Genomic DNA, 13536 nt, shown 5'->3' with positions numbered 1-13536 from the left:
TAAACTAGTCTGTTGCCATGTTACTGTTATAGCTCTAGTGAGTCGTCAACACTTATAAACCAGGAAAAGACATCCCGACTTACACGCATCACGGCTTTTATCGAACTCCTAAAGATAAAGACCTTTATCTGTAAACGTATAAACAAATGTGTTAAATGCCGTTATTGCCATCGGAAAGCCTATTACTTGAGAAATAATTAACGATGATTCGTGTATTATTAACTGCGGCCTTCGTTATTAATTTAATTGCAAAATATCCTCGTCCTCGTTGTATATCCTGCAACAATACACGAGTCAAAGTTGATTATTTCTATTCTACCATGTACTGTTTAGTTCTGAGATCGACCTCTTTCTAATAGAAAAACAGCAAAGAAACCCCGGGAAAACCTTATTTCTTGAGTATTGTATTATTTTTATATGGCATTGATTTTGAAAATAAAAAAAAAAAAAAAGGATAAGAAAAAAGAAAAGAAAAAGAAAAAAAAGGAGGGCCTCCGTAGGATTCGAACTCGCGTCGTGATAAAAGTATATTGAAATACTATCCCATTAGCCCACTCAGCTATAGTAACCTTTTATAAAACGGCTGAATATTAGGTATATAAAATTGTAACAGTTGTGACTCACGAGCGTGTATTATTGGCACGAGCGTGGGTTATTGGAAAATAATACATGGTTTTAAACCAATCAAAACTGGCGTTGCATAGCAAACATGGTAGAATGTTTTATTATTCACTGCAACCCCTGTGGTGTCGATATAAATAGTGACGCCGGTCAGATCATTCTCGATCACATATATAGAGGATATCTAACAGTGTTTTCAGTAATACCAAATATATTTCACGAGTGGGGCTAATATTTTGATATTTTTCACGAGTGCGCAGCACGAGTGAAAAATATCTAAATATTAGCCACACGAGTGAAATATATTTGGTATTACTGAAGACACTGTTAGATATTCTGTTTATTACATTTTTTATCAACGAAAAACCTACCCCGTATGCTAACTAGGCCTACAGCGATCATTTGTAAACAAAACATGTAGTTCCCCCTGTCCAGGTGCTGAGATATATGTCGGGCTTTCTGATTGGTCAATTATTTTGGTATTTTCTAATCATTAATTTGATTAGTCAAATCAGCAAAAGTGATATTTCTCACTAGTGATAAATATGATATTTTTCACTAGTGAAAAATATCACTTTTATAGAATGAATAATTTTTGATATTTCACTGGTAAAAATGTAATAAAACATAATTAATCATTGTAGTATTGCAACACAACATCCCAACACCTTATAATCTATAATATTTGTTTGAGAATGTTTTGATTTTCCTGATGTCTGTATTTTCAAATTTTGGACTTCATATCTACCATACTTTTTTGTTTATCGGTTTCTACTGTATATGTCACTTAATCCATATATAAAGAAGTTTTTCACTTTTCCCAAAGATATTTTTCTGGTTGTTAAGTCGTGGCCTTTGGACTCATGACCCTGATTATATTGGAACATTTAACACAGAATATGTCAACCACACACTTAACACGCGCATGTCTCTGGACTGTTAAGAATTAACAACAAAGTAACACGCGGGGAAGCAGTCTTTATAAATGAACATATTGATAGGATATTAAACAATACAATGACAAACACGACGACATTCCACGTATTGCATGAATTATGCATTAAAACCAAACAATACCGACATCACAGCGAAACAATAATTTATGTTCAAAAGCGATAACATAATCAACAACAACAAAATGTTTGCATTGAGACTCCTGAAAAATTTAGAGGAGAATAAAACGAGGTGTTCCGGTAGAGTAAGCATCTTCTGGCTCATCAATGATACCAACCATACAAGTATAGGCCAATGCGGATTACGTCACTATCTCAAATGAGAGTTAGGATAGCAACAGATACAAATATCAACCAGTATCAAACACGTCCAATACCAGATCGAATAAAGAAACATGATATTTCCAAATGAAATTTTGATATGGAACTTTCCCATGATCTTTACCAACCTGCATCTGTCGTGGAAATCGTGATGATGGGACCATTTCTCTGAAACACAATCAAACAGGTATCTTTTAAATTTATTTCAACATCATCGTCAGTACCCGCAATTTTTCACTGCATTTATTATGATTCTGGCGTTCCACTGTGGGAAGCGTTTTTACGGGTATAACATAATCTTTAACCCTAAAGCAATTTCTCACTGGCGTTACAGTCGTTTTATTCGGAAAATATTACTTTTCTCCACGTTTCCGTGAATATAACACAAAACATAATGTAATATAACACCGATCACGAAGGCATGATGGATTATTCCTTATTGGTTAAGATGTCTGCTGGAATGGAGATTGATGTTGTATTGTGATGTCTCTACAAATGTTCTGTGGCAGGGACACTACACGTGTATACAGCTAGTCTGAGTGAATTGTTTATGGTCATGTCTACCCAGTGTGATATTCGTAATAAGCTAAAGATTGTAGGTCAAAAACGTTTGAAACATATTCCATTTCTGTGATGGTTGCAATGACCAAGGTACGATATATAGGATGTTGATCTTTTCACGGTCATATTACTAATTACGCAATATCAACATAGTCTCATTTCTAGGTTATCACCCATTTCAACTCTAATTTAGGCCATATCATATATTTTAATATTGCTAAGGTTAATATTATTGTAAGCAACATTATATTTGTATCATCATTACTTAATTCTAATTCAATTCCACTTATCCCTCTTAAAAATAGTCCAATCAAATGATAACTGCAAAGTATTTGCTTGCATTTTGCCCTTCAATCGCATTTCACATAAAGGCATTTTATAAATAAGATCAATTAAGCAAAAATAGACTAACGGAAAAACTATTCTCTTAAAATCAAAACGAGACAATTAACATGGTGCTAAATTCGATATCATAAATAATGAACATTGAAATCAATAGAATAATGATAATAATAAACTCATATTTTTTAGTTTATCTTAGTGTTGGATTCAGCTTCAGTTCGCGTTAGGAATGATGCCTTACTAGAATCTCACTTAAGTTGTTTTTTTCAAATGTCCTGCAGTTGAAGCAATTAAGTCTACAACATTTTATTTTGCCGTATTTGCATCATGTAGTTCTGTACTCCTGGAGGGTGGATAGTGACATTTTATAGGTATTGATCTTATATACAGTAAATTAACAGGCAGTTGTTACATGACTACAGTCGTATAAGTAAAAAAAAAGTGTTCTGATACAATCTATCAGCCGATACCTTTCCCTGTGAGTCGCGCTTTGAAAATGTATTGCATTGTCGATGGCTGTTCAGTCAGCTATTTACCGATGTATTGGCTGTGAAGTGAAAATCAATAGATAGAGTGTGTATAAAACCAATAGATAGAGTGTGTAAAACTAATAGACAGAGTGTGTATAAAACCAATAGATAGAGTGTGTATAAAACCAATAGATAGAGTGTGTATGAAACCAATAGAAAGAGTATGTTTAAAACCAATAGAGTGTGTGTAAAACCAATAGACAGAGTGTGTATAAAACCAATATAGTGTGTGTAAAACCAATAGACAGAGTGTGTATAAAACCAATATAGTGTGTGTAAAACCAATAGATAGAGTGTGTGTAAAACCAATAGATAGAGTGTGTGTAAAACCAATAGCCAGAGTGTGTATAAAACCAATAGACAGAGTGTGTGTAAAACCAATAGATAGAGTATGTGTAAAACCAATAGACAGAGTGTGTGTAAAACCAATAGATAGAGTGTGTATAAAACCAATAGACAGAGTGTGTGTAAAACCAATAGATAGAGTGTGTGTAAAACCAATAGATAGAGTGTGTGTAAAACCAATAGATAGAGTGTGTGTAAAACCAATTGAAAGAGTGTGTATAAAACCAATAGATAGAGTGTGTGTAAAACCAATAGACAGAGTGTGTATAAAACCAATAGACAGAGTATGTGTAAAACCAATAGATAGAGTGTGTGTAAAACCAATAGACAGAGTATGTGTAAAACCAATTGAAAGAGTGTGTATAAAACCAATAGATAGAGTGTGTGTAAAACCAATTGAAAGAGTGTGTGTAAAACCAATAGATAGAGTGTGTATAAAACCAATAGTGTGTGTGTAAAACCAATTGAAAGAGTGTGTGTAAAACCAATAGATAGAGTGTGTGTAAAACCAATAGATAGAGTGTGTGTAAAACCAATAGATAGAGTGTGTGTAAAACCAATAGATAGAGTGTGTATAAAACCAATAGATAGAGTGTGTGTAAAACCAATAGATAGAGTGTGTGTAAAACCAATAGATAGAGTGTGTGTCAAACCAATAGATAGAGTGTGTATCAAACCAATAGATAGAGTGTGTGTAAAACCAATAGAGTGTGTGTAAAACCAATAGATAGAGTGTGCGTAAAACCAATAGATAGAGTGTGTGTAAAACCAATAGACAGAGTGTGTATAAAACCAATAGATAGAGTGTGTGTAAAACCAATAGACAGAGTGTGTATAAAACCAATAGATAGAGTGTGTGTAAAACCAATAGATAGAGTGTGTGTAAAACCAATAGATAGAGTGTGTGTAAAACCAATAGACAGAGTGTGTGTAAAACCAATAGATAGAGTGTGTATAAAACCAATAGATAGAGTGTGTGTAAAACCAATAGATAGAGTGTGTAAAACCAATAGATAGAGTGTGTGTAAAACCAATAGACAGAGTGTGTGTAAAACCAATAGAGTGTGTGTAAAACCAATAGAGTGTGTGTAAAACCAATAGATAGTGTGTGTATAAAACCAATAGATAGAGTGTGTGTAAAACCAATAGATAGAGTATGTATAAAACCAATAGAGTGTGTGTAAAACCAATAGATAAAGAGTGTGTAAAACCAATTGAAAGAGTGTGTGTAAAACCAATAGATAGAGTGTGTATAAAACCAATAGATAGAGTGTGTGTAAAACCAATAGAGTGTGCGTAAAACCAATAGACAGAGTGTGTGTAAAACCAATAGATAGAGTATGTGTAAAACCAATAGACAGAGTGTGTGTCAAACCAATAGATAGAGTGTGTAAAACCAATAGACAGAGTGTGTGTAAAACCAATAGATAGTGTGTGTAAAACCAATAGATAGAGTGTGTGTAAAACCAATATATAGAGTGTGTGTAAAACCAATAGACAGAGTATGTGTAAAACCAATTGAAAGAGTGTGTGTAAAACCAATAGATAGAGTGTGTGTAAAACCAATAGATAGAGTATGTATAAAACCAATAGATAGGGTGTGTGTAAAACCAATAGATAGAGAGTGTGTAAAACCAATTGAAAGAGTATGTATAAAACCAATAGATAGGGTGTGTATAAAACCAATAGATAGGGTGTGTATAAAACCAATAGATAGAGTGTGTGTAAAACCAATAGATAGAGTGTGTGTAAAACCAATAGACAGAGTGTGTGTAAAACCAATAGATAGGGTGTGTATAAAACCAATAGATAGAGTGTGTGTAAAACCAATAGATAGAGTGTGTGTAAAAGCAATAGACAGAGTGTGTGTAAAACCAATAGATAGAGTGTGTATAAAACCAATAGACAGAGTGTGTATAAAACCAATAGATAGAGTGTGTGTAAAACCAATAGACAGAGTGTGTGTAAAACCAATAGATAGAGTGTGTGTAAAACCAATAGAGTGTGTGTAAAACCAATAGATAGAGTGTGTGTAAAACCAATAGAGTGGGTATAAAACCAATAGATAGAGTGTGTGTAAAACCAATAGAGTGTGTATAAAACCAATAGATAGAGTGGGTATAAAACCAATAGAGTGTGTATAAAACCAATATATAGAGTGTGTGTAAAACCAATAGACAGAGTGTGTGTAAAACCAATAGAGTGGGTATAAAACCAATAGAGTGTGTATAAAACCAATATATAGAGTGTGTGTAAAACCAATAGACAGAGTGTGTGTAAAACCAATAGAGTGTGTGTAAAACCAATAGATAGAGTGTGTGTGAAACCAATAGAGTGTGTATAAAACCAATAGATAGAGTGGGTATAAAACCAATAGATAGAGTGTGTGTAAAACCAATAGATAGAGTGTGTGTAAAACCAATAGATAGAGTGTGTATAAAACCAATAGACAGAGTGTGTGTAAAACCAATAGAGTGTGTGTAAAACCAATAGAGTGGGTATAAAACCAATAGAGTGTGTATAAAACCAATATATAGAGTGTGTGTAAAACCAATAGACAGAGTGTGTGTAAAACCAATAGAGTGTGTATAAAACCAATAGATAGGGTGTGTGTAAAACCAATTGAAAGAGTGTGTGTAAAACCAATAGAGTGTGTGTAAAACCAATAGACAGAGTGTGTGTAAAACCAATAGAGTGTGTGTAAAACCAATAGATAGAGTGTGTGTAAAACCAATAGACAGAGTGTGTGTAAAACCAATAGACAGAGTGTGTGTAAAACCAATAGATAGAATGTGTGTAAAACCAATTGAAAGAGTGTGTATAAAACCAATAGATAGAGTATGTATAAAACCAATAGACAGAGTATGTGTAAAACCAATTGAAAGAGTGTGTGTAAAACCAATATATATAGTGTGTATAAAACCAATAGATAGAGTGTGTGTAAAACCAATAGATAGAGTGTGTAAAACCAATAGACAGAGTGTGTATAAAACCAATAGATAGAGCATGTGTAAAACCAATAGACAGAGTGTGTATAAAACCAATAGATAGAGTGTGTGTAAAACCAATAGACAGAGAGTGTGTGTAAAACCAATAGATAGAGTGTGTATAAAACCAATAGATAGAGAGTGTGTAAAACCAATAGATAGAGTGTGTGTAAAACCAATAGATAGAGTGTGTGTAAAACCAATAGACAGAGTGTGTGTAAAACCAATAGATAGAGTGTGTGTAAAACCAATAGATAGAGTGTGTGTAAAACCAATAGATAGAGTGTGTATAAAACCAATAGATAGAGTGTGTATAAAACCAATAGATAGAGTGTGTGTAAAACCAATAGATAGAGTGTGTATAAAACCAATAGATAGAGTTTGTGTAAAACCAATAGATAGAGTGTGTGTAAAACCAATTGAAAGAGTATGTATAAAACCAATAGACAGAGTGTGTATAAAACCAATAGATAGAGTGTGTGTGTAAAACCAATAGATAGAGTGTGTGTGTAAAACCAATAGATAGAGTGTGTATAAAACCAATAGATAGAGTTTGTGTAAAACCAATAGATAGAGTGTGTGTAAAACCAATTGAAAGAGTATGTATAAAACCAATAGACAGAGTGTGTATAAAACCAATAGATAGAGTGTGTGTGTAAAACCAATAGATAGAGTGTGTGTAAAACCAATAGATAGAGTGTGTGTAAAACCAATAGATAGAGTGTGTGTAAAACCAATAGACAGAGTGTGTGTAAAACCAATAGAGTGTGTGTAAAACCAATAGACAGAGAGTGTGTGTAAAACCAATAGATAGAGTGTGTGTAAAACCAATAGATAGAGTGTGTGTAAAACCAATAGACAGAGTGTGTGTAAAACCAATAGAGTGTGTGTAAAACCAATAGATAGAGTGTGTGTAAAACCAATAGACAGAGTATGTGTAAAACCAATTGAAAGAGTGTGTATAAAACCAATAGATAGAGTATGTATAAAACCAATAGACAGAGTATGTGTAAAACCAATTGAAAGAGTGTGTGTAAAACCAATATATAGAGTGTGTATAAAACCAATAGATAGTGTGTGTAAAACCAATAGACAGAGTGTGTGTAAAACCAATAGATAGAGTGTGTGTAAAACCAATAGACAGAGTGTGTATAAAACCAATAGAGTGTGTGTAAAACCAATAGATAGAGTGTGTGTAAAACCAATAGACAGAGTGTGTATAAAACCAATAGAGTGTGTAAAACCAATAGACAGAGTGTGTAAAACCAATAGATAGAGTGTGTGTAAAACCAATAGACAGAGTGTGTGTAAAACCAATAGACAGAGTGTGTGTAAAACCAATAGACAGAGTGTGTGTAAAACCAATAGATAGAGTGTGTGTAAAACCAATAGATAGAGTATGTATAAAACAAATAGATAGAGTGTGCGTAAAACCAATAGAGTGTGTGTAAAACCAATAGATAGAGTATGTATAAAACAAATAGATAGAGTGTGCGTTAAACCAATAGATAGAGTGTGTGTAAAACCAATAGATAGAGTGTGTGTAAAACCAATAGCCAGAGTGTGTATAAAACCAATAGACAGAGTGTGTGTAAAACCAATAGATAGAGTATGTGTAAAACCAATAGACAGAGTGTGTGTAAAACCAATAGATAGAGTGTGTATAAAACCAATAGACAGAGTGTGTGTAAAACCAATAGATAGAGTGTGTGTAAAACCAATAGATAGAGTGTGTGTAAAACCAATAGATAGAGTGTGTGTAAAACCAATTGAAAGAGTGTGTATAAAACCAATAGACAGAGTGTGTGTAAAACCAATAGAGTATGTGTAAAACCAATAGACAGAGTGTGTGTAAAACCAATAGATAGAGTATGTATAAAACCAATAGACAGAGTATGTGTAAAACCAATTGAAAGAGTGTGTATAAAACCAATAGATAGAGTGTGTGTAAAACCAATTGAAAGAGTGTGTGTAAAACCAATAGATAGAGTATGTGTAAAACCAATTGAAAGAGTGTGTATAAAACCAATAGATAGAGTGTGTGTAAAACCAATTGAAAGAGTGTGTGTAAAACCAATAGATAGAGTGTGTATAAAACCAATAGTGTGTGTGTAAAACCAATTGAAAGAGTGTGTGTAAAACCAATAGATAGAGTGTGTGTAAAACCAATATATAGAGTGTGTGTAAAACCAATAGATAGAGTGTGTGTAAAACCAATAGAGTGTGTATAAAACCAATAGATAGAGTGTGTATAAAACCAATAGAGTGTGTGTAAAACCAATAGATAGAGTGTGTATAAAACCAATAGAGTGTGTATAAAACCAATAGATAGAGTGTGTGTAAAACCAATAGATAGAGTGTGTGTAAAACCAATAGACAGAGTGTGTGTAAAACCAATAGATAGAGTGTGTGTAAAACCAATAGAGTGTGTGTAAAACCAATAGATAGAGTGTGCGTAAAACCAATAGATAGAGTGTGTGTAAAACCAATAGACAGAGTGTGTATAAAACCAATAGATAGAGTGTGTGTAAAACCAATAGACAGAGTGTGTATAAAACCAATAGATAGAGTGTGTGTAAAACCAATAGATAGAGTGTGTGTAAAACCAATAGATAGAGTGTGTGTAAAACCAATAGACAGAGTTTGTGTAAAACCAATAGATAGAGTGTGTATAAAACCAATAGATAGAGTGTGTGTAAAACCAATAGATAGAGTGTGTAAAACCAATAGATAGAGTGTGTGTAAAACCAAAAGACAGAGTGTGTGTAAAACCAATAGAGTGTGTGTAAAACCAATAGAGTGTGTGTAAAACCAATATATAGTGTGTGTATAAAACCAATAGATAGAGTGTGTGTAAAACCAATAGATAGAGTATGTATGAAACCAATAGAGTGTGTGTAGAACCAATAGATAGAGAGTGTGTAAAACCAATTGAAAGAGTGTGTGTAAAACCAATAGATAGAGTGTGTGTAAAACCAATAGACAGAGTGTGTGTAAAACCAATAGATAGAGTGTGTGTAAAACCAATAGATAGAGTGTGTGTAAAACCAATTGAAAGAGTGTGTGTAAAACCAATAGATAGAGTGTGTGTAAAACCAATAGACAGAGTGTGTGTAAAACCAATAGATAGAGTGTGTGTAAAACCAATAGATAGAGTGTGTGTAAAACCAATAGATAGAGTGTGTGTAAAACCAATAGATAGAGTGTGTGTAAAACCAATAGAGTGTGCGTAAAACCAATAGACAGAGTGTGTGTAAAACCAATAGATAGAGTATGTGTTAAACCAATAGACAGAGTGTGTGTCAAACCAATAGATAGAGTGTGTAAAACCAATAGACAGAGTGTGTGTAAAACCAATAGATAGTGTGTGTAAAACCAATATATAGAGTGTGTGTAAAACCAATATATAGAGTGTGTGTAAAACCAATAGACAGAGTATGTGTAAAACCAATTGAAAGAGTGTGTGTAAAACCAATAGACAGAGTATGTGTAAAACCAATTGAAAGAGTGTGTATAAAACCAATATATATAGTGTGTATAAAACCAATAGATAGAGTTTGTGTAAAACCAATTGAAAGAGTGTGTATAAAACCAATAGATAGAGTATGTATAAAACCAATAGACAGAGTATGTGTAAAACCAATTGAAAGAGTGTGTATAAAACCAATATATATAGTGTGTATAAAACCAATAGAGTGTGTGTAAAACCAATAGATAGAGTGTGTGTAAAACCAATAGATAGAGTATGTGTAAAACCAATTGAAAGAGTGTGTGTAAAACCAATAGATAGAGTGTGTGTAAAACCAATAGATAGAGTGTGTAAAACCAATAGACAGAGTGTGTATAAAACCAATAGATAGAGTATGTGTAAAACCAATAGACAGAGTGTGTATAAAACCAATAGATAGAGTGTGTGTAAAACCAATAGACAGAGAGTGTGTGTAAAACCAATAGATAGAGTGTGTATAAAACCAATAGATAGAGAGTGTGTAAAACCAATAGATAGAGTGTGTGTAAAACCAATAGATAGAGTGTGTGTAAAACCAATAGACAGAGTGTGTGTAAAACCAATAGATAGAGTGTGTGTAAAACCAATAGATAGAGTGTGTGTAAAACCAATAGATAGAGTGTGTATAAAACCAATAGATAGAGTGTGTATAAAACCAATAGATAGAGTGTGTGTAAAACCAATAGATAGAGTGTGTATAAAACCAATAGATAGAGTTTGTGTAAAACCAATAGATAGAGTGTGTGTAAAACCAATTGAAAGAGTATGTATAAAACCAATAGACAGAGTGTGTGTAAAACCAATAGATAGAGTGTGTGTAAAACCAATAGATAGAGTGTGTGTAAAACCAATAGATAGAGTGTGTGTAAAACCAATAGACAGAGTGTGTGTAAAACCAATAGAGTGTGTGTAAAACCAATAGACAGAGAGTGTGTGTAAAACCAATAGATAGAGTGTGTGTAAAACCAATAGATAGAGTGTGTGTAAAACCAATAGACAGAGTGTGTGTAAAACCAATAGAGTGTGTGTAAAACCAATAGATAGAGTGTGTGTAAAACCAATAGACAGAGTATGTGTAAAACCAATTGAAAGAGTGTGTATAAAACCAATAGATAGAGTATGTATAAAACCAATAGACAGAGTATGTGTAAAACCAATTGAAAGAGTGTGTGTAAAACCAATATATAGAGTGTGTATAAAACCAATAGATAGTGTGTGTAAAACCAATAGACAGAGTGTGTGTAAAACCAATAGATAGAGTGTGTGTAAAACCAATAGACAGAGTGTGTATAAAACCAATAGAGTGTGTGTAAAACCAATAGATAGAGTGTGTGTAAAACCAATAGACAGAGTGTGTATAAAACCAATAGAGTGTGTAAAACCAATAGACAGAGTGTGTAAAACCAATAGATAGAGTGTGTGTAAAACCAATAGACAGAGTGTGTGTAAAACCAATAGACAGAGTGTGTGTAAAACCAATAGACAGAGTGTGTGTAAAACCAAGAGATAGAGTGTGTGTAAAACCAATAGATAGAGTATGTATAAAACAAATAGATAGAGTGTGCGTAAAACCAATAGAGTGTGTGTAAAACCAATAGATAGAGTATGTATAAAACAAATAGATAGAGTGTGCGTTAAACCAATAGATAGAGTGTGTATAAAACCAATAGATAGAGTGTGTGTAAAACCAATAGACAGAGTGTGTGTAAAACCAATAGACAGAGTGTGTGTAAAACCAATAGATAGAGTGTGTGTAAAACCAATAGATAGAGTGTGTGTAAAACCAATATATAGAGTGTGTGTAAAACCAATAGACAGAGTATGTGTAAAACCAATTGAAAGAGTGTGTGTAAAACCAATAGATAGAGTATGTATAAAACCAATAGATAGGGTGTGTGTAAAACCAATAGATAGAGAGTGTGTAAAACCAATTGAAAGAGTGTGTGTAAAACCAATAGATAGAGTGTGTGTAAAACCAATAGATAGAGTGTGTGTAAAACCAATAGAGTGTGTATAAAACCAATAGATAGAGTGTGTATAAAACCAATAGATAGAGTATGTATCAAACCAATAGATAGAGAGTGTGTAAAACCAATAGATAGAGTGTGTGTAAAACCAATAGAGTGTGTGTAAAACCAATAGATAGAGTATGTATCAAACCAATAGATAGAGAGTGTGTAAAACCAATAGATAGAGTGTGTATAAAACCAATAGATAGAGTGTGTGTAAAACTAATAGATAGAGTATGTATCAAACCAATAGATAGAGTGTGTGTAAAACCAATAGATAGAGTGGGTGTAAAACCAATAGAGTGTGTGTAAAACCAATAGATAGAGTGTGTGTAAAACCAATAGACAGAGTGTGTGTAAAACCAATAGATAGAGTATGTATAAAACCAATAGATAGAGTGTGTGTAAAACCAATAGATAGAGTGTGTATAAAACCAATAGACAGAGTGTGTATAAAACCAATAGACAGAGTATGTGTAAAACCAATAGATAGAGTGTGTGTAAAACCAATTGAAAGAGTGTGTGTAAAACCAATAGAGTGTGTGTAAAACCAATAGATAGAGTGTGTGTAAAACCAATAGACAGAGTGTGTGTAAAACCAATAGACAGAGTGTGTGTAAAACCAATAGATAGAATGTGTGTAAAACCAATTGAAAGAGTGTGTATAAAACCAATAGATAGAGTATGTATAAAACCAATAGACAGAGTATGTGTAAAACCAATTGAAAGAGTGTGTGTAAAACCAATATATATAGTGTGTATAAAACCAATAGATAGAGTGTGTGTAAAACCAATAGATAGAGTGTGTGTAAAACCAATAGACAGAGTGGTGTCAAACCAATGAAAAGGGTGGTTAAAACCAATAGAAAGGTTTTAAAAAACAAAAAAGGTGTGTAAACCCCAATAAAGGGTTGGGAAAAAAAAAAACCAATAAAGAGTTTTAAAACCAAAGAAAGTTGGGTTTTAAAACCCCTTTAAAGAGGGGGGGTTTAAAAACCAATAGGGAGTGTGTTAAAACCAATGGGAGTTGTGTTAAAAACCAATAATAAGTTTGTTTTAAAAACCAAAATAGGTTTTTGTAAAACCAATTGAAAGGTGTGTTAAACCAATAGATAGAGTTGTAAAACCAATGAAAGAGTTGTGTAAAACAATGAGGGGAAAACCAAAATAAGGGGGGAAAACCCAAGGGGAAAGGGGTGTGTAAAACCAATAGAAAAGAGGTGTTAAAACCCAATAGATAGGTGTTGAAAACCCAAAAGAAAGAGGGGGTGAAAACCAAAGAAAAAAAGGGGGTGGGGTGAAAAAAACAAAGTGGTGTTGAAAAAACCAATGGGCCCGGGTGTAAAAACCAATAGGGGG

General features: G+C 33.1%; 1 protein-coding gene across 2 annotated transcripts in view; it reads left to right on the top strand.

Annotated features, from left to right (window-relative positions):
* Nucleotides 1-13536, top strand: part of LOC117343773 (calcitonin gene-related peptide type 1 receptor-like) — a 136336-nt gene that overhangs the window by 60958 nt on the left and 61842 nt on the right. The window lies entirely within an intron of this gene.

This window comes from Pecten maximus, chromosome 15 (assembly GCF_902652985.1).
Source record: "Pecten maximus chromosome 15, xPecMax1.1, whole genome shotgun sequence".
Lineage (NCBI taxonomy): Eukaryota > Metazoa > Mollusca > Bivalvia > Pectinida > Pectinidae > Pecten > Pecten maximus.
Note: the sequence above shows the minus strand (reverse complement) of the source record. Positions and strands in the feature narration are given on the sequence as shown.